The sequence below is a fragment of the Lissotriton helveticus genome, chromosome 4_1 (genome assembly GCF_964261635.1).
Source record: "Lissotriton helveticus chromosome 4_1, aLisHel1.1, whole genome shotgun sequence".
Taxonomy (NCBI): domain Eukaryota; kingdom Metazoa; phylum Chordata; class Amphibia; order Caudata; family Salamandridae; genus Lissotriton; species Lissotriton helveticus.
In genome coordinates this window covers 1,028,549,325-1,028,572,022 of record NC_136063.1, presented here as the reverse complement: position 1 = coordinate 1,028,572,022, position 22,698 = coordinate 1,028,549,325, and the positions used below count along the sequence as shown (strand labels likewise).

General features: G+C 50.6%; 1 protein-coding gene across 1 annotated transcript in view; it reads left to right on the top strand.

Annotated features, from left to right (window-relative positions):
- The window catches only part of LOC144828103 (NACHT, LRR and PYD domains-containing protein 3-like), a 646,597-nt gene that overhangs the window by 176,060 nt on the left and 447,839 nt on the right, over positions 1-22,698 (top strand). The window lies entirely within an intron of this gene.

Genomic DNA, 22,698 nt, shown 5'->3' with positions numbered 1-22,698 from the left:
AGCAGTTATGCAGAGGCCCCCCTGGCCAGGGAGAACAAAAGAAACTGTGTATAAAAGTAGGAGCCCTGCTCCTTGTAAATTAGAATCCTGTTTCACCACGAAGGACCTCTGCCCGACTAGAAGGAGAAGAGACGCTGGGAGAACTGGCCTGCTGCTTGCCTTGCTGAGAAAGGAGAGGAAAAGACTTGATAGGAAAAGACTTTGCTGCTTTGTGCTGAAACATTCTCCAAGGGCTTGACTGAGCTTGCCCCCTGACCTGAGCCACAGGACCATCTGGCTCAACCTGCCTCTGCTCGTCTGCCGGTAATTAACCGGGATATCTACTACTGCCGGAGCTGTGACTTTGGTGCCCCCCCAGCCCCTCTCTGAGGCCGTGACCGACTGTGTCTCCTCGTCCCCGCCGCGGAAGAGCTCCGCTCCGTTGAGCCGCTCTTCCCCCGCTGAGGAGATCGCTGTGTTGACCGCCTGGAAGGCTCGCTGCTGTGGTGCCCCCCAGCCCCTCCCTGAGGCCGTGACCGACTGTGTCTCCTCGTCCCCGCCGAGGAAGAGCTCCGCTCCGTTGAGCCGCTCTTCCCCCGCTGAGGGGATCGCTGTGTCGACCGCCTAAAGAGGGCCCGCTGCTGTGCCTCACCCTCCCGCCAGAAATCCCTACCGGACGCAAAACAGACCCAGGGGACAGACCTCCGACTTGGACGGACGCCTCGGGTGCCAGCCTCGCTCTGACCGAGCTGCTGGGCACCTCGCCTTTGTCCCCGGAGGAAAGCCGCCACCGAGACCGTCAACGGGCTCGGGGCCCGCAACGTTTGTTTTCCCCCTTTTTGTTGTGCCAGCCGCCCTGCCTACGAGTGCCCCCGGCCTCCAGATCAGCTGTGGTGCGAGCCGCCTTTCGCAGCTGACTCGCACCGCTCTCTGTCCCTGCTCGCGGCGCCGCTCCGCTCTGTGCGAGCGCTCCAGCCCCTCCCGCTGGAATCCGATCCAGGCGGGCGAGGGAAATCACAGGCTGCATCCAGCGCCCCGGCCACAGTGACAGGAGCGGCCCCAGGTCCTTTGGCCCTTGCCTTCCGTGGGCCGCTCTGAGGCCAGCACTAACCCCCGCCTGAGTCCCCCAGACCCGTGGGGGCCGTGCGCATCACCAGCCCCGGCAGGGCCGAACGCGTCCCACGCGGGAAGCGTGAGCTTTGGGCGGTCGGGCCCCGATCTCGGCCCGGAACGGGCAGAAAGCATCCCGGAGCCCCTGGGCTGGCTGCAACAAGTTGGGAAGGAGCAGTGTGACCCTCAATACCCCCCAGGAACTAAGAGAGCCATCCTGAAAGGTCCACTGCAGGAAAACATCCATCTTAAAGACTGAAAGTACATTTTTGAACTACAACAAAGAAAGCTTGCCTATTTACAACCTGTGGGCACCCCAGAAACGTTATTTGATCTTGTGATAAGTCTGACCTAAGAGATATATATATTTTACATAAAGAAGCGTATTTTTATATACTCACAGCCTGGTGTCCATTTGTGGGGGGATTGGTATATTTTACTGTGTGTGTGTCTACAAATGCTTAACTGACTAACGCCTGGAGAATCGCCTTGGCTGCTCACGCCACGCACCTAGAGGGTGAGCAAGGGTAATTCTGAAGGGTCATCCTTTGCCCTGACTTAGAGGAGAGGGTCCCTGCTTGCCACAAGTACCTACTTGCGCCAACCAGAGACCCCCAATTCTAACATGGTGCTACCTCTTACTGATGCTGCACAGCATCCACAGTGTGGTGCTACCCCTTACCGATGATGCACAGTATCTACCATGTGGTGCTACCTCTTGTTGATGCTGCACATCCTCCACTGTGTGGTGTTACCTCTTACCGATACTGCACAGAATCCCCAGTGTGGTGCTACCTCTTACCGATGCTGCACAGCATCCCCAGTGCGGTGCTACCTCTTACTGATGCTGCACAGCAGCCCCAGTGTGGTGCTACCCCTTACTGTTGCTGCATTGCAGCCACCATGCAGTGCTACCTCTTACCAAAGCTGCACCACAATCAAAGTGTTGTGCTACCTCTTACCGATGCTGCACAGCATCCCCAGTGCAGTGCTACCTCTTACCGATGCTGCACAGCATCCCCAGTGCAGTGCTACCTCTTACCGATGCTACACAGCATCCCCAGTACGGTGCTACCTCTTATCGAAGCTACACGGCATCCATGGTGCGGTGCTACCTCTTAGTGATGTTGCACAGTGTTAGAAATTGGATTTCTGGTTGGCTAAGGCTTGCGCCAAGCAAGGGAGTCACACGCCAAGATAACCCCTGCTCACCCCCTTCGTAGCTTGGCACGAGCAGTCAGGCTTGTCTCGGTGGCAATTTGTAAAGCGTTTGTGCAACACACACACACAGCAGCAACACACTAGGCACACCACAAAAAGGAACTCAACACAAGGTTATGTATAAAAATAGCTTTTGTATTACCATAAACACATTAGATCATAACCACACAGGTACACTGTGCCAACTGGCACTGGACAATATTTACAGGGGATTATATACACAGGACAGGGCCACGTGGGCCACTGTCAGAATCAGCAGTTGGTAGAAATAGTACTTAGCATAAAATACCTATTGTAGGACACAACCAGTAACCACTGGTAAAAGGTAGGTACACACTACGCAACCCTAATCACCTTAGGCCTAGATCACGCAGGGACACAAACTCACTAGTATTACCTATACTAGGCAAAACAACCTCCTAATCCTGAAACACATTTAGAGGTATAGGCATAAAGGCATTGCACATTACGCATAAATCACACAAGGGCATAAACAGTGTGAACACAGTAGGTAATCACCTTGTGCAAGAATCACATTTACTGACCCCAGGCCAACTTGGCCTTTCAGGGGCTCAAACGCCCTTTGTCCAACAATGTCAGGGCTACCAGCTGCAAATGCAGCAATGCGCAGGCAACCACCTAAACGTTGCAGCTGCCCAGTAAGTGCTGGGCAGCTGGGGAAACTGAGCCTGGCACCAGCGTGCCTCCTGGCTCTCCTCTGGGGCCTCTGGGGAATCCTACATAGCAAAATAACCCCCAAACAACGTTGGAGCCAGGTAGGCTCTAAATCATCAAATGCTGCCCCACGTTGGAGCCTCGTGGGCTCTAAGTACAACTATGCCCCCAAGACGTTGGAGCCTCGTGGGCTCTAAAACCAATATGCCCCCGTGGGTGTGGGAGCCACGTGGGCTCTGAAACAGAAATGCCCCTGGGAGCCTCATGGGCTCCAAAATCAACAAATGCTTCCCACGTTGGAGTCTCGCTCTGGGGACTCGTGAAGCAAAAGGTGCCTCTTGTTGGAGAGGCCCGCTGACCAGACGGGGCCGTTCGACACATACTGAGTCTCCGGCACTCCAAACCTGCCCGGAGCTCTCCCCAGCCCGTCGACACTCACCGGGCGGCTGTCTCCCGGTGCTCTTCTCGCCTCGACCGCTCCCCCCCCCCCCCGGGGACCGGGGGTTTCTCGGATCCCTTCCGCCTCGTGGTGCGGCTGCTGCTGCTCGAGCCCCCTTTCTTTGCGAGGCCACGCCCGCGGCTGAGACCAATCCCAGCACGGCATCCTCGTGACGTCAGCAGCAGCTCGGCCGCGGATCCCTGGGCCCGCGGCGGTGAGACGGGGTAGGCACTCGGTTAAAGGCAGAGTCCCTGGCGGGGTGAACACCCGCTAAGGGACATTAAAAACGGTAATGGCACAAAGCCCCTAGTGGGGTGGGCACCCGCTAGGGGTATTTCAAATGCACAAGGCTGGGGGGATCCCCACGACGCCGCTCCTCGCTGCAGGCACCAGCCTTCCTCCCGGGGGTAGAAACTCGGCGCTGCAAGACACCTCGGTCTAGTGCTTCCTCAGAGGGCAAAATCAAGTGCTCCCAGGCACTACAAGGAAGAATAAAGCGCTCCCAAGCGCTACAAGGCAAAATTCAGGAAAAGTCCTTAGGAAAGCAGGGGGGCGAAGGCTGGGCCCAGGGGCCAGCTCACAGGGCCCTCCAACAGGGAGGCAGTCCCCAGGGGCGGTGTCCTCCTGGCGCCCAGCAGCAGCAGGCCCCCCTTTCAGGTCAGGAACAAGAGAACCACTTCCATGGGGTCACAGCCCCTTTCTTATTATATACACATTTCCTTTGTCTCAAAAGTCAGGATTAAGGGGGAAAACCAGATGCAACTGCTTTTGGAGCACTTTGTTGTGCTCAGCCCCTCTCCCCATTCAGAGGACAGGCTAGGGACATCAGTCGCACCATAGGGGGCAAAGCCAGCATTGTGTAGGGAAGGCCCAGCCCTATTCAGATCCCAGGTGCACTGCCCTGCCATCAACATGCAGATCTCCCCATTCACCACCGGGCACACCCATCCTGACTCTTGGAGCCAGGCACACCAGCCAGCCCCAGCCAATCCCAAGCCAGACAGTCAATTCACATTTACTACACAGACATGCCAACTTCTAGAAGTGGCGCTTCCACACCAGATACATTAAATCTGCGCACATCATCGCGCAGCATTTAATCTTACGAGTCCGCACATACAAAACTCGCCCCTGCACTCCCCACACATCAGGAACTACCGTGGACACATACATTCCCCATGCATTCCTATGGGAGGGCAGGCCAACCTCACAGCATGCACTCAGAGTGCGCACGTACTTTTCCTGGGACACAGTGTTAAAGTGCGCCAAAGCCAAAAGCAACTAACACCAGGTCACAATTAAAAGCAAAAAGTTTAGGGGTGAGCCTGCCAAAAGGGACAAGTCCAACACAACCCCCTTCCAGCCAAAACACAGGGCAGACCAATCACCAACCCATGTGGTTCCTTCTGAAAAAGCTGTCTGGAACAACTGGGCTACCCCACTGGTGCTCTCCAGCTGTCCGCGACCAGGACCAGGCCCTTCCACCCAGGTGCCACTGGTCCTTGCCTATTCACAGAGTGGGGGGTAGTAACCCCTGGCACTTAGTAGCCATTCTCCACTCTTCCTCTCTGTAGGACAGTTCTAGACTGCCACTGATCCTCCAACCTAGGGTCTGCACCCTCAGGCGGACCAGAAGTCACGGGGAAGGCTCTCCTCCCCCTACCTCTCCTTCTAGGGTTCCGCCCTCTCCTCATTTGAGAGGTACCCTTAGAACACCACTCTCCCAACCTAGGGTTTAACCCCTCAGGTTGCACCGGGGTCAGAGGTGAGGACTCCCACCCTCTGCACCCCCTTCCAGAGTTCTGCACCCTCCCAACTGGAGTGGTACCCCTGGAAGATGAACCGGTCAGGACGCTGGTTACAGACGTCCTACCCTTCAGGTCAGGCTGATCCTGAAACTGGCCTCCCAACCTTGAGTCTAAAACCTTTGGCGGAATACTTGCCTGGCACTTCAGGACTTCAGGGGACTCACACACTATCCCCCTGAGGCTAACACATGACTCATATGTTGTGTGACTGTCTGTCTGGCGCAGATCTCCCGACCCCTGTCCATCTGACAGTGCACAAAGATCCCCCAGAACAGAAGTGGTGTCACCCTGGTCCCTCTAAGGAATCATAGCCCAACTGGCTAGTTCCTGGTCCACTGGTTCTTCCACTGGGGAACACCCCCCCCCATTCACTCCTCACTTCGGACTTCTGTGCCCTCCCAACTGGAGTGGCACTGCCGGACACTAGAACCACTGGAGCTCTATTTACAGATGCTCAAGGTCCTCTAGACACTAGGAGATCCTCCTCAAATGGATTAACAGGGCAGCCTAGGTCCCCAACCTGGTGTTCCCTGAAGAAACCATCCATTCTCTGAGACAGGGTTTCGGGCATCTGGGCGCTCTGTCACGCACTCACTCCTACTCCACTGAGACAGGCTGTGAGCCCCTACACCCATCTCGCTATCCTGGGACCTAGCTGGGCTACTCTGAACCTCTTCCACCGCTCTGGGCTGGAAGATACCTGAACCACTACTTTTGGGATCACTCACCAATGACTCTTCAGAACCTCTGACACTTTCCCAGTGCTCTGCTTCCTGAGCAAGCTCCCAAGGACAAAAGGAGTCACACCTCAACAGGTGTTGACACAACCCTGGACAACAAACACTGATCATTTTCTCTTTGAGAACCAACTTGAACAGTCCATCCAAATCCTGTTCCGGGTTAAGCCTTACCCAAGCGACCATTGTCTCATTACATTCATCCACAAACTCCTCCCAAGAGTGGTGAGACAGTTTCCTACTGTCCCTGAACTTTAACCTGTACTCCTCCTCTCTGGAACAAGGTACCAATCTCTGGGAACTGGGAATGGGATTTTCTGCACTGGTCTCTATATTGCTGCCACCACTGGACTCAACCCTCCCTGGGGAATCCAGAAAACTATAACTGTGCTCAGGGGATAATCTACCCTCCAGAGCGAATTTCTCCCTGGCGAAGGCCCTCTCAGCCTCTAGCTTTTGCTGTTTGTTAGAATTGGGGATCTCTGGTTGGCACAGGTAGGTACTTGTGACAAGCAGGGACCCTCTCCTCTAGTCAGGGCAAGGGAATTACCCTCTCAAAATAACCCCTGCTCACCCTCTAGGTTGCGTGGCGCGAGCAGTCAAGGCTTATCTCAGAGGCGATGTAAGTTAAGCAGTTGTAACCACACACAGTAATCAAGTGACAACACTACAAATGGACACCACACAGGTTTTATATAAAAAATAGTTAGCTTTTATATAAGACTTAGCATAAGACCAAATAACGACAAAAATTAACCACAATACTGTTAGCAATGCAAAGTTCTGGTTAAAAATGCGTATTTTAGAGTTCTGTGCGATTCGTACCCTTTGTCCAGCTCTCACGGTGATGAAAATGCCCAGAAAGAGTCAAACGGGCGCAGCGGACAGTCCGGTCCGGTGCGCACCCAAATGCAGTGAGAGTCGTTCACAGAACCTTAGTTTCATTGTGTCCGGCACGGACGATGCGCTGTAAAAAGAAGGTGATCCAGAAGCGTTGTCGGCCCCTTACGGTGCGAGCCCCGGCTTGTGCAGTTGTCGGTGCGAGGCGTAGAGCGGGGGGCTGCGTGGAGTGAGGCGGACGGTCCTGGATGCGAGACGTTCAGCTTACGATGCGGCATACGAGCCGTACTGCGCGAGCCGTGGCTTCAGTCTTGACTGCGGTGCGAGGCGGACGTACGGAGCGTACTCCCCTTTCAGATACGATCGGCAGCGGTGAACTTCGGCGGCAGTGTGCGGATCGTACCAACCAGGATGACTCGATGAGGCAAAGCGTTTGTACGCGGAGAGGTCGGCTAGTCACGGTGCGATCTACGGTTCGTGGATCGCGTTGATTGAGGCGGACAGGCGGGGTACGGTGCGTTGCTGGACACAATTTGGTTGTATGAGGCGTCCACAGCTCCCGGCCTCGGCAAATACTGAAAACAGCGTTTCCAGCAGCGGATTGCGAGGCGGATGAAGTCCACTGGTCCTGGGACTTCGTTCAGGGGGCAAGCTCACATACAAGCCCTTGGAGATCTTTTGCACAAGTTGAAGCAAAGTCTTTTTGTAGTCTTTCTCCTCTCCTTCAGCAGCAAGGCAACCACTGCAGGCCAATCCCCCAGGTCAGGGACAGTACTCCTCCTTACAGCTTTCCCAGTTCCTTCTCGTCGGGCAGAGGTTTCTTCTTGTCAAAGCAGGATCTAATTTCTTGGGAGCAGGGTCCCAATACTTATACCCCTAATTCCTTTGTTCCTCTGGGGTTGAGGGGCCTTTTCCAGCCAGAACCAGTTCCTGAGCCCTTTGTTGACATGTCTCTGACTTTTCATTCAGGGAGCAGGCTAGAGACATCAGGCGCTCCACAGGAGGTGGAGCCAGCATTGTGGTGGCAGAGCACAGCCCTATTCAGAGTCCAGGTGCACTCCTCCCACCCATCTGGATGTAAATCTCTCTATTCACCACCAGGCTACCTACCCCTGGCCTCTGGAATCCCCCAGCCCTGTCACGCACAGAAACCAGACAGCAGATACACATCATAGCAGAGGCGGGCTGAAATGGTTAGGCAAGCAAATACCAACTTTCTAAAAGTGGTATTTGCAAACACAGAACATTAAAATAAACTTCACTAAAAGATGTAGTTTATTATTCTGAGTTCAGGCATGCTAAACTCAAATTCCTACTGTGTTCCCTGAGTCTGTTAGGATCATAGAATGTAACAATTCTAACAGCCCATTCTGGCCTATGGGTACAGGTAGCCTTGCAATAGTGAAAAACGAAAATGGCTGTAATTCACTATTAGGTCATTCCACACACATCAGGGCTTGTCCTACCTTATACTTACAATGCACCCTGCCCTTGGGCCTACCACAGGGGTGACTCACATGAAGTAAAGGGAAGGTTTAGGGACTAGCAAGTGGGTGCACTGGCCCAGTCAGCATGACAGTACCAGACTGCACGCAGGTTCTGCAATGGCAGACCTTAGACACATTTTACTGGGCCGCTTCTGTGGGTGGCACAACCAGTGCTGCAAGCCCACTAGCAGCATTTGGATTTACTAGCCCTGGGCTCTCCTGGTGCACTTTACTGGGGTCTGACAGTAAACCAAATAAGCCCATTATGAAATCCAGTCAACATATACATTTTACACAGGGAGCACTTGCACTATGGCACTGATTGGCAGTGGCACAGTGCTCTGAGCAGCTAACACCAGCAAAACACATGAGGCACAGTAACAAAAAGTGGAAGGGAGACCCACGCCAAGGTGCCAGGTCTAACATGTGTCCTCTCCAGCTGAAATGTGGGGAGAACTACCCTACCCCAGGGAGTTCTCATCACTAAGGCGGAAAAATCTGGACAGACCGTCAGCTTTGGCGTGATCTGTACCAGGGCGATGTTCCACCGTGAAATCCATACCCTGTAGGGAAATGGACCACCTCAACAGCTTTGGGTTCTCACCCCTCATCTGCATCAACCATCTGAGGGGCCTGTGGTCTGTCTGAACCCGAAAGTGAGTCCCAAACAGGTAGGGCCTTAGCTTCTTCAGTGCCCAGACCACAGCAAATGCCTCACTCTCAATTGCACTCCGCCTCTGTTCCCGTGGAACTAACCTCCTACTGATGAAGGCTACAGGTTGGTCAAAGCCCACCTCAGTAATCTGTGAGAGAACCGCCCCTACACCATGCTTTGAAGCGTTTGTCTGTACAAGGAACTCTTTGGAGAAGTTGGATGCCAGGAGCACGGGCGCCGTGCACATGGCAGTCTTCAGGGTCTCAAAAGCTTTCTGACAGGTGTCAGTCCAAATCACTTTTTTTGGCTGCTTCTTGGGAGTCAGCTCTGTCAAGGGTGCAACAATGTTAACATACCCCTTGGCAAACCTCCGGTACTACCGGGTGAGTCCCAAGAAGGCCCTCACCTCGGTCTGGGTTTTGGGGGGTTCCCAAGCCAGGATGGTTTCAATCTTGGGCTGAAGAGGCGCCACCTGGCCGCTCCCAACTTGGTGTCCCAAGTACACCACAGAACCCTGCCCGATCTGGCACTTGCTCGCCTTGATCGTGAGGCCTGCCTTCCGCAGTGCCAACAACACTTCCCAGAGGTGGCACAGATGTTCTTCCCATGTGACATTGAACACTGCAATGTCATCCAGGTAGGTGCCACTGCACTCATCCAGTCCAACCAACACCTGGTTGACCAACCTCTGAAAGGTGGCAGGGGCATTATTCATTCCAAATGGCATAACCCGGAACTGGAAATGCTCATCTGGTGTGGAGAATGCTGACCTCTCCTTTCCCCATCAGTCAAGGCGTTCTGCCAGTACTCAGACATCAAGTCAAACGAGCTGAGGTACTGTGCAGCCCCTAACCCGGTGGTTCCCAAAGTGTGCACCGCGGCGCCCCGGTGCGCCGTGATGAGAAGCCAGGGGCGCCGCGGCGCCGCCCAGGATTTCGCTCCTTTGTGCTGAAGGTGATCCCAGCCCTCGCCCTCTGCATTTAAATGGCTCAATTAAGAGCTCGGTGCGATTACGGAGAGTGCTGTGGACATTGCTCTATGGGTTGTTTCACAGTTTAAGCAGTAGTCTTTGTTCCTGAATGAACGTTTTTGTTAATGGTAAATACAAGTTACACAAAGCTCTGGTGCTTTCCATTTTACTTTCCCTTTCGTGGAGTGTGGCGGCATCTGTATATGTGTCATAAATCGGAATTGTAGGCAGAAATAGCTTCGAACACGTTCTTGCGGCTGACAGCATGGCAGAAAATAGAGTGGAAGAAAGCTGTCAAAACAGCAAAGATTGTGTTAATATTTACTGTTGCAGAGGTGGATTTTTACAGTGGGGCCAGTACACTTACTTCCGGTTTGGATGTATGGAATAGAGGCGGACAGCCTTGAATAAGTGTGATAGCAAGTGTACAAAGAAACAGATATTTTAAAATATAGCTTACAAATATTTCTTTGTGGCAAATACTTTTTGAGGGAAGGGTACTCAATTGTTTTTATTCGCAAGGAAGGAGCATTACCGTGAGGTGTCAGAGCGCTTTACATAAGAACCAGTTGTGATACATAAGGACTTAGGATTACATGCGTTACATAAAAGATACAAGCAGTAAAAAATTGCAAATGTACAAATTATAAAGTCATACAGAAAAGAGATATAAACAGAAATAGATTGCAAATGTACAAGTAGTAAAGTCCCACATGGAAGAGACAAATATAAAAAATTGCAAATGTACAGGTTGTAAAGTCACTCAAGGAAGAGATACAAATGGATAAACTCTAAGAGTCACATAGGAATGGTAGAGGGTACAAAGGTCTACTGCGGTGGTTCGCAAAGTTTGCGCTGCGGCACCCCGGTGCGCCGGTAAAAAAATGATGGGGAGCCACGGCCCACTGCCAATTAGGTCAAGGGAGCCACGGGTCAAAAAAGTTTGGGAACCACTGCCCTAACCTATCAATGAGCTCATCAGCTCTGGGGATGGGGTGCGCGTCAGTCTTCGGGACCAAGACCACTGGGCTGGCCCAAGGACTGCTGGAGGACTCAAATCACCCAAAGGGCAAGCATCTTTGAGACCTCCTCTTTGATGCAAGCCCTGACCCTGTCAGTTACTCTGTAAGCCTCGTGCTTCACAGGTAAGCTGTCTCCTGTATCCACATCATGGACGCACCGATCTGTGAAACTAGGAACCAGTTAGAACAGGTCAGAAAACTGTCCCAGCAACTGGCGGCAGTCATTCTGTTGCTCAGGGGTCAGGGTGGGAGAGAGGTTAACTCCATCCACTGACCCATCTTGCTCTGTGGCTGCCAGGAGGTCAGGAAGAGGCTAAGTCTCCTCCTCCATTCCAGCATCTGTTGCCAAGAGCATGCCCACTTCAGACCTCTCTAAGTGGGGCTTCAGGCGGTTGACATGCAGGACCCTCAAGGGGTCCCTGGGAGACCGCAAGTCCACCAAATAGGTGACAGGACTCTTGCGCTCCACAACCTCAAAGGGGCCGATCCACTTGTCCTGGAGCGCACAAGGCTCCACGGGGGCCAAGACCCACACCTTCTGTCCAGGCTGAAGCTCTATCAGAGTGGCATTCTGGTCGTACCACCGCTTCATCTCCTCCTGGCTGGCTTCTAGATTTGCCTCAGCAAGTTGCCTGAAACGCCTAGTCTCGTTCCTGAAGGCCAGCATGTAGCTATATACATTCTGGGGAGGTTTCCTGGGAGATTGCTCCCAGCCTTCTTTGACCAGACTTAGAGGTCCTCTCACTGGGTGGCCATACAGGAGCTCAAAGGGGCTGAACCCTAGAGACTTCTGTGGCACCCCACGGTAAGCAAAGAGAAGGCATGGTAAGAGGATGTCCCACTTACGCCTCATGGGTTCTTCCAGACCCATTCTCATGCCTTTGAGGGTACGGTTGAATCTCTCAACCAACCCATTTCCTTGGGGATGGTAAGGTGTGGTAAACTTGTAGGTTACACCACACTCTTGCCAAAGGGATTTCATATACTTGAATATGAAATTGGTACCCCGATCAGACACCACCTCCAGAGGGAATCGCACTCTAGAGAAAATTCCCATCAGTGCACGTCCCACCACGAGGGCTGTCACTGTTCTCAGAGGGATGGCTTCCGGGTACCGGGTGGCATGGTCCACTAGGACCAGGATAAACCTGTTGCTCATGGCTGTACTGGGGTCCAGTGGCTCACAATGTCTATCCCCACTCGCTGGAATGGGGTACTGACCACAGGGAATGGCTGGAGAGGAGCCTTCTCCTTCCTCCCACTCTTTCCACTTGCCTGGCAAGTCTGACATGTCCTGCAATGAACGTCTGAGCTCTTGCGCAGTTGGGGCCAATAAAAGTGGGTGACCAGCCTTTCAAAGGTCTTGTCCTGCCCCAAATGTCCTGCCAATGGCACATCGTGAGCCAGCTCCGGTAGGAAGGCTCTGAAGCTCTGGGGTACCACCAGCGCACGGGCTGACCCACGCTCAGCAACCGTAGGCTCTGAATACAGGAGCAAATAAACAGAACAAATGCCAGTACTGAGCTTAACTCTCAGGAATCCTATTCAAAACAACTTTATGAATGAAACATAGCAGTCTGCTTTTTGAATTGCACCCCTCAATGGTTTATTCCACTTTTTTTGCATTTATTAATTTTGCACCAAAAAAATCACTTTTTGTGCATAAAGTTTATTTGAAAACACTAGAAACAACAATATATACAATAAATACAATACAATCTACCTATATATGTACACACTAATACATCACACCTCTTTTACTCCTTTGGCCAAGACAAACACTCCTCATTCATACACCATACCGCATCCATCCACACAAAAACAGTGTGGGTCAGACAATGGTCCCAATGTCAGCAACAAAAGAGAATAAAACTCAAATTACAAAAAACAACAATTTCCTTAGTTTTATATGTTTAACAAAATGATCAAAATCTCAACCCATTGGTACTGTATATCATATTTAGACGCATATTGTATGTGACCTGGGACCAGGCCGACGCGTTTCGAACCCGATAAATAAGGGGTTCTCCTCAGGACCAAAAAAGACTCTTAAAAAGAAAAAAAAAGAAGACCAACAATGTTGAAACTTTCCTTATCATGGCCAGAACACAAACAGCGCCCTTCAGTACCACCTTTCCTACCTTTAATCATCGGGGTTAATGACGCTCTTGCGAAGTTTTGGTGTGTCAGTATCTAAAATCAACCAGACAACAAAAGACACAGGACATACAGATGACAAAACTGATAACACTGATCACTAATAGTTGTCATAAATCGTCATAATCCGTTTAACGGGGTTTCGACTTTGTGACTTACCCCCAGCTTTTGTGAACCATGTCTGAGCAAGCGGCAGCATGTTCTAAAAATAAAATGCCAAACATAAGTACATGTCCCATAAATGTCCCAAGAGGCTGTTTTTAAATGAACATTGCCAATGGGAGGCAGTGGCGGCTTACCTAAATCAATGCTACTGCCTCAGGCGTCTGCAGCCACGCTGCACGTTATCCTACTTCAGGCGCTCGTATGCTGTGAAAAGTGGAAGACAGAGCGTCACTCACAGAAACCAGACAGCAGATACACATCATAGCAGAGGAGGGCTGAAATGGTAAGGCAAGCAAATACTAACTTTCTAAAAGTGGTATTTGCAAACACAGAACATTAAAATAAACGTTACTAAAAGATGTATTTTATTATTCTGAGTTCAGGCATACTAAACTCTAATTCCTACCGTGTTCCCTGAGTCTGTTAGGATCATAGAATGTAAAAATTCTAACAGCCCATTCTGGCCTATGGGAACAGGTAGCCTGGCAATAGTGAAAAACGAAAATGGCTGTAATTCACTATTAGGACATGCCACACACATCAGGGCTTGTCCTACCTTATACTTACAACGCACCCTGCCCTTGGGCCTACCATAGGGGTGACTCACATGAAGTAAAGGGAAGGTTTAGGGACTGGCAAGTGGGTGCACTTGCCCAGTCAGCATGACAGTACCAGACTGCACGCAGGTTCTGCAATGGCAGACCTTAGACACATTTTACCGGGCCACTTCTGAGGGTGGCGCAACCAGTGCTGCAAGCCCACTAGCAGCATTTGGATTTACAAGCCCTGGGCACTCCTGGTGCACTTTACTGGGGTCTGACAGTAAACCAAATAAGCCAATCATGGAATCCAATCAACATTTACATTTTACACAGGGAGCTCTTGCACTGTGGCACTGATTGGCAGTGGCACAGTGCTCTGAGCAGCTAACATCAGCAAAACACATGAGGCACAGTAACAAAAAGTGGAAGGGAGACCCACGCCAAGGTGCCAGGTCTAACACTGTTCAAGGCCCAGCGCCTTAAGACTCAACTCCTGAGCCCATAATGCCTTTTTCTCCTCTAAGGCTAACTTCCTCTTCTCCAACTCCAATTTCTGAGCTACCATATGCTCATAGCCTTCCTTCTGGAGTTTTTCTAATGCCAGCTGATGCTCCCTTTCTTCCCTCCTAGGTACCCACTCCTCTGGGGACAGGGATTGGGATGGGGCACTGCCCTCTACGCTGGACCCAGCAAGGGACTCCCTATCTATTGGGTCTTCACTATCCACTGGTGTCCATGTACTGTCATTTTCCTCCTCCTCTTCAGACTCTTCGGGGTTCCCCACAGACCCATGACCCTCATGGCGTGAGGCCCGGGCCCTCTCCTCACTGTGCTCACGTTCCCAGTCATCCTTCTGCCATAGGATCAGGTTGTCTCTCAGTTTGGACTGGGTGTCTGACTCACCTACCTCTATGTCTCTCTCTGCACGGAACCTTACCAACTCCAACATACTGTATCTAAACAGACCACAGAAATTAAAAGCAGGCTCCATTTTGGCAGACGTTCGAGAAAAGTTCAACACAAGGAACCTAGGTGTCTCAGCTAAAACAGGAGTACACAATTTACAAAGGACACCTTCAGGAGAAAGAAAATTTTAACTAAAAAACAATAATCCCCAAACATGTGATTATCTAAATGCAGAGCTTGTAGTGCAACCAGTTGTCGCTGTGGTATTGCGCAAAAGCAAGTCCCAATCCCAACCGCTGACAACCAATGTTAGAAATGGGATTTCTGGTTGGCTTGCGCCAAAGCCAGGCAGAAACCACCACTCTAGTCAGGGCAAGGGAGTCGCACACCAAGATAACTCCTGCTCACCCCCTTGGTAGCTTTGCACGAGCAGTCAGTCTTATCTCGGTGGCAATGTGTAAAGCGTTTGTGCAACACACACACACAGCAGCAACACACTAGGCACACCACAAAAAGGAACTCCACACAAGGTTATATATAAAAATAGCCATTGTATTACCATAAACACATTAGATCATAATCACACAGGTACACTGTGCCAACTGGTACTGGGCAATATTTACAGGGGATTATAAACACAGGACAGGGCCACGTGGGCCACTGTCAGAATCAGCACTTGGTAGAAATAGTACTTAGCATAAAATGCCTATTGTAGGACACAACCAGTAACCACTGGTAAAAGGTAGGTACACACTACGCAACCCTAATCACCATAGGCCTAGATCACGCAGGGACACAAACTCACTAGTATAACCTATACTAGGCAAAACAACCTCCTAATCCTGAAACACATTTAGAGGTATATGCATAAAGGCATAGCCCATTATGCATAAATAACATTAGGCATAAACTGTGTGAACACAGTAGGTAATCAACTTGCGCAAGAATCACATTTACTGACCCCAGGCCAACTTGGCCTTTCAGGGGCTCAAACGCCCTTTGTCCAACAATGTCAGGGCTACCAGCTGCAAATGCAGCAATGCGCAGGGCACCACCTAAATGCTGCAGCTGCCCACTAAGTGCTGGGCAGCTGGGGAAACTGAGCCTGGCACCAGCGTGCCTCCTGGCTCTCCTCTGGGGGCTCCTACATAGCAAAATAACCCCCAAACAACGTTGGAGCCACGTAGGCTCTAAATCATCAAATGCTGCCCCACGTTGGAGCCTCGTGAGCTCTTAAACCAATATGCCCCCGTGGGTGTGGGAGCCACATGGGCTCTGAAACAGAAATGCCCCTGGGAGCCTCGGGGGCTCCAAAATCACCAAATGCTACCCACGTGGGAGTTTCGCTTTGGGGACTCGTGAAGCAAAAGGTGCCTCTTGTTGACGGGGTCGCTCGACACACGAAGAACACTGCATCTCTCCGGAACTCCGAACCTGCCTGGAGCTCTCCCCAGCCCGTCGACACTCACGGGTGGCTGTCTCTCGGTGCTCTTCTCGCCTCGCCCAGCCCCCCCGGGGGTGTGCAGTTCTACCTCTTACTGATGCTGCACAGCATTCACTGTGCTGTGCTACCTCTTACCAATGCTGCACAATATCCACAGTGCGGTTCTACCTCTTACTGATACTACACAGCACCCACAGTGCAGTGCTACCTCTTACTGATGCTGCACAGCACCCACAGTGCACTGCTACCTCTTACGGATGCTGCACAGCACCCACAGTGCAGTGCTACCTCTTACCGATGCTGCACAGCACCCACAGTGCACTGCTACCTCTTACGGATGCTGCACAGCACCCACAGTGCAGTGCTACCTCTTACGGATGCTGCACAGCACCCACAGTGCATTGCTTCCTCTTACCATTGCTGCACAGCATCCACAGTGTGGTGCAATCTCTTACTAATACTGCACAGTACCCACAGTTCAGTGCTACCTCTTATCGATGCTGCACAGCATCCCCAGTGCAGTGCTACCTCTTACCCATGCTGCACCGCATCCACTGTGCGGTGCTACCTATTATTGATGCTGCACCACATCCACTGTGCGGTGCTACCTCTTACTGATGCCTGCACCTCACCCACTGTGTGGTGCTACCTCTTACCGATGCTACACCGCATCCACTGTGCAGTGCTGCCTCTTATTGATGCTGCACTGCATCCTTTGTGTAATGCTACCTCTTACTGATGCCTGCAACTCATCCACTGTGTGGTGCTACCTCTTCCTGATGCCTGCAACTCACCCACCTTGCGGTGCTATCTCTTACCGATGCTACACAGCATCCACTGTGCGGTGCTACCTCTTACCAATGGGGCACCGCATCCACTGTATGGTGCTACCTCTTATCAATGCTGCACCACATACGCTGTGCGGTGCTACCTCTTACCGATGCTGCACTGCAACCACTTCATGGTGCTACCTCTTACTGATGGCTGCAACTCATCCACCGTGTGGTGCTACATCTTAACGATGCTGCACAGGATCCACTATTTGGTGCTACTTTTTACTGATGCTGCACAGCATCCGCAGTGCTACCTCTTACCGATGCTGCATTGCATCAGTCATGCAGTGCTACCTCTTACCATTGCTGCACAGCATCTACCGTGCGGTGCTAACTCTTACCGATGCTGCACAGCATCTACAGTGAGGTGCTAACTCTTACCAATACAGCACAGCATCCATCCTGCAGTGCTATCTCTTACCGAGGCTGCACTGCATCCACCGCGTACCCTTGTACCCTTGGCCTCTGCCCGGTGGAGCTGTCCTATGCAACTATAGCGGAGTCTGGCTCTAGGTCACCCCCTCGGCCGTCACCTACCCAGCTGGACATCGAACATTGATCTTCACGGTTTTATCTGTCTCTCTCGTTGACTGCCTTGGCTGCTTTGTTCCCCCTGGAGTACTTTCCCCCTTCAGATCTACCTGACTCCGCCTGCTTTCCTCTCCCCTGTCTACCTTTCCCCCACTACCTTCCATTCACCATATGATGGGTGTGTTGGATATGCTACGTGCTAATATCTTATATTATTGTGTAAGTTCACATTTTTCTCCTAAGCATATACTGGTAACTGCAACTGTAACTGATGGAACTATGTAGCAATGGTCTGAAACAATGTCCTATTTCAGGTAAAGTGCTCCGATACCTCTGGGTCTAGCCAGCGCTATAAAAAACTTTTCAAACAACCACAGCATCCACCATGCGGTGCTACCTCTTACCGATACTGCACAACATCCCCAGTGCAGTGCTATCTCTTACCCATGCTGCACAGCATCCATAGTGTGGTCCTACCTCCTACCGATGCTGCAGAACATCCACTGTGCAGTTCTACCTCTTACTGATGCTGCACAGCATTCACCGTGCTGTGCTACCTCTTACGGATGCAGCACAGCCTCCACTGTGTGGTTCTACCTCTTACTGATGCTGCACAGCACCCCAGTTCGATGCTACTTCTTACCCATGCTGCAAGCATCCACAGTGCAGTGCTACCTCTTACCGATGCTGCACAGCATCTTCTCTCTGGTGCTACCTCTTACCGATGCTGCACAGCATCTACCATATAGTGCTACCTCTTGCTGATACTGCACAGCCTCCACTGTGCAGCGCTACCTCTTACTGATGCTGCAGAGTATCCCCAGTGTGGTGCTACCTCTTACCGACGCTGAACAGCATACCCAGTGTGGTGCCACCTCTTACCGATGCGGTACAGCATCCACCATGTGGTGCTACCTCTTGCTGATGCTGCATGGCCTCCACTGTGTGGTGCTACCTCTTTCTGATGCTGCACAGCATCCACAGTGCAGTTCTACCTCTTAGCCATGCTTCACAGCATCCCCAGTCCAATGCTACCTCGTACCGCTGCTGCACCGCATTCACTGTGCGGTGCTACCTCTTACTGATGCCTGCACCTCATCCACTGTGTGATGCTACCTCTTACTGATGGCTGCACCACTTTCACCATGCAGTGCTACCTCTTACTGATAGTGCACAGCATCCACCATGCAGTGCTACCTCTTACCGATGGTGCACATCATCCACGGTGCGGTGCTACCTATTATCGATGTTGCACAGCATCCACAGTGTGGTTCTACCTCTTACAGATGCTGCACCACATCCAGTGTGCAGTGCTACCTCTTAGGGATGCAGCACAGGATCCACCGTGTGGTGCTACCTCTTACCGATACTGCACAGCATGCACAGTGTGGTGCTACCTCTTATCGATGCTGCACCGCATCTGCTGTGCAGTGGTACATCTTGCGGATGCAGCACAGCACCCACAGTGCAGTGCTACCTCTTACTAATGCTGCACAGCTCCCACCGTGTGGTGCTACCTCTTACCGTTGCTGCACCGTATCCACTGTGCGGTTCTACCTCTTACTGATGCCTGCACTGCATCCACCGTGCTGTGCTACTTCCTACTGATGCCTGCACACCGCATCCACCATGCTGTGCTACGTCTTATGTATGCTTTACAGCATCCACAGTGTGGTGCTACCTCTCACTGATGCCTGCACTGCATTCACTGTGCAGTGCTACCTCTTACGGATGATGCACAGCATCCACGGTGTGCTGCTACCTCTTACCCATGCTGCACAGCATCCACCATGTGGTGCTACCTTTTACTGATGCCTGCACTGCATCTACTATGCACTGCTACCTCTTACGGATGATGCACAGCCTCCACGGTGCACTGCTACCTCTTACCCATGCAGCACAGCAACACCTGTGCAGTGCTAGGTCTTACCGATGCTGAACAGCATCCACAGTGCAGTGCTACCTCTTAATGATGCTGCACAGCATCCACAGTGTGGCGCTACCTCTTACTTATGCTGCACAGCACTCACAGTGCGGTGCTACCTCTAACAGCCCTCATCATCCAATGCTCCCTCTTTGGACCATTGATCTAATTCCTCAGCAAAGGCGGATTGTTGCATGTCCAGCACTAAGTTGCCTGGTGTTAGATTTGGGGGTCTCTGGTTGGCACAGGTAGGTACTTGTGACACTCAGGGACCCTCTCCTCTAGTCAGGACAAGGGGTTTACACTCCTAAAATAACCCCTGCTCTCCCTCTAGGTTGCGTGGCACGAGCAGTCAAGGCTTATTTCAGAGGCGATGTAAGTTAAGCATTTGTGACCACATACAGTAACCCAGTGACAACACTACAAATGGGCACCACACAGGTTTTATATAAAAAATAAGTAGACTTTATACAGAGTTAACATAAGCCCATTAAACGACAAATACAGCGGACTATAAGGTAGAGCCGGTTACTGATGCAGACATCGTAACTCTGTTTAACTCTGTTTTTAGAATTTTAAACTTATTCTATACTTATTGCTGCTATCTTTTATAACTGTACAGTCATTGTTCTATCACCATTTTAAAATTGTGGATAAGATTGCTATCATCTCACCGTCACTGCTGCATACTGCAACATACTCCGACTCCTTCTGCCGGTCCAACGCAGCTTTTTAGTAGCTGTTTGAGTGGAGGAGAGGAGCGGAGCTACCTCGGGGGAATTTACACTTCCGGGAGGGGAGGCGTTCTAGTGGTTGTTTTTTCTCTGACTACCCTCCCGCCTCACTCTATTTAAAGCCAATATGGCGCCTGCGCCAAAGGCAAGCCCGTCTGCGCCCGTCCGTCCGCGCCCGACCGGGCCTAGGGCCCAGAACCCCTGCTGGTTCCTCTGCAGCCCCCATCCATTATTCACGGGACACAATATTGCAACTCAGGAACACCTTAAGCTCACCATGCAAACACCCTATTGACCTGGAGAAAAGACAACAGAACTGCATGCGTTGTATGTATGAGCTATTCCCTAATGGGCAAAGCCACACAAAGAATGGGAAACAGCTCAACATGGTGCTGCTTAATTTCAGATCTTTGCCTAGCCACGCAACAGAAATCTCCCTGATGCTACAGGACACCGCACTTGATGTGCTTTTCCTGACGGAAACATGATTAGGACCTAGCTCAGACCCGGATGTTGTTCAGGCACTCCCCCTAGGATATCAGATCAGGAGAGCAGATAGGACAGGTAAAAAAGGGGGGGGGGGGGATGCTATCCTTTACAAAGACCATCTAGGCTGTCGTATTCTGGGCAGCCCCTTCTCAGATTGTGAAAATATTCAGTTCTCTATTGCACTCACTCCCTCTACTATGTTTGTGGGGATCCTTCTATATCGCCCTCCGGGAGCTGTGGGACAATTCTGCAACTCACTGCTTGAAGCGGTGGTTAATCTGGCCAGCACTGCTTCTAACTTTAATCTCCTGTGGGAGTTCAATTTGCATTTTGATAACCCCCAAGATGTAATCACTAACGATCTTGCCCACAATTTGGAAGCGTGTGAGTTGCTCCTAAAAGTCCATCAAACTACTCATATTAAAGGGCACCTTCTGGATCCTATATTCTCAAACATTTTAGAATTAAAAGGGAAAGAGCCTGTTTCCATCCCCTGGTTGGACCCTTTTTTAGTCCCTTTTGTATGGCAACCACCTCCCATTCGGTGGTAATATCCTCCCACACTCAAGCCCTCCAGTGGCTTAAATTAGGCACGGAGGAATGGAAAAAGGAACTGCTCTGCACCATACCCCCACATCACCCTGATCCCACGACAGCTAGCGGTAAGTTCCACCTATGGATCGAGAATTCATTAGAGGTAGTACTTCCCATGAGATCTAAAATACAAAAAACTGGATCAAATAAGATGCCATGGTTCACCCCGAGCTCCGCAAATTAAAACAGGGGTGCAAAAGACTGGAAAGAGAATGGAGGAAAGACTTCTCAACAGATAAAAAACACAATTAAAGGGTCGCCATTAACTCCTATAAAATTGCACTAAAACTAGCACAGGCAGTCTACTACGAAGCAAAAATCATATCCTCCTCTAATGCACCCAAGGAAATATTCAAAATAGTGAAGAGACTTATGAAAGTCCCAGATCCCCCAACGGCTCCTGATTCTACAGGACACCGATGTGAGAAGCTAGCAGATTTCTTCTCTACTAAAATTCAGGGTATACTCGATCTCTTCCCACCAGTGAATAAGGAGCACCTTCATATACAGCACGGAACAGAATTCCAGAAGTATTCCCCCATGCTAGAATCCTATAGCCCACTCACGGAGGAACCTACTCACTCTATCCTTAACACGATTAATAGTGGTTCTCCATTGGACCCTGCCCCTCTTAACATTTATAAATCTGTCGCCCCCGTCATTAGCGCTCCCATGGTCAATCTAGTCAACTCTCTCTTAGAACAGGGTTTAGTACCCCGGGATTGGAAGATGGCCATGGTAAAAGCTTTAGTAAAAAAAAACATCTTGACCCTGGAGATTGGTATAACTACCGTCCGATATCCCTTCTCCCGGGCATTTGTAAGGTAGCAGAGAGACACGTGAACCGCCAACTCTCTGCATATTTGGAAACTTTTTTTTTTTTTTTTTTTCTTTCAATTTTGAAAATCAGTCATATTTATTTCTTTAAAAAAAAATACAATGAAATCTGCTATTTTTACATCAAATAGTATTCACGAATTAAAATCATACAAGGATTAAAACTCACATTTGTTGCAGTTGATCATACTCTGTTTCACTTATAATCATCAAACATCATTGTCGCCACATATTGTTCTCATTTCAATAATACAAACAATAAAAAACTCAAAAGGACTATTTCAATATTATTTTTAATGTGCATTTTAATCCTTGTATGACTTTTTTTTTTTTTTCAAAAACCTTTATTTTCAGAAAAGTCATACAAATACAGACCTACAACCCCACAGGGCCGGTCAGTAATAATCCGCAGCAAAGCCAAAAACAGAACAAGGCCCAACAGCCCCTGGAAACAAGCGCAAGGTGTACACGTCAATAAACAGGGTAGGCTACTGTAAAGGATAATAAAAAGGTTCACATTTTATATTTTAAACAAAACACAAAAACAAGTCCAAGGTAAGACTGTTGTAGAAGTGACCATCTCCACTAGCAGGGGGGGG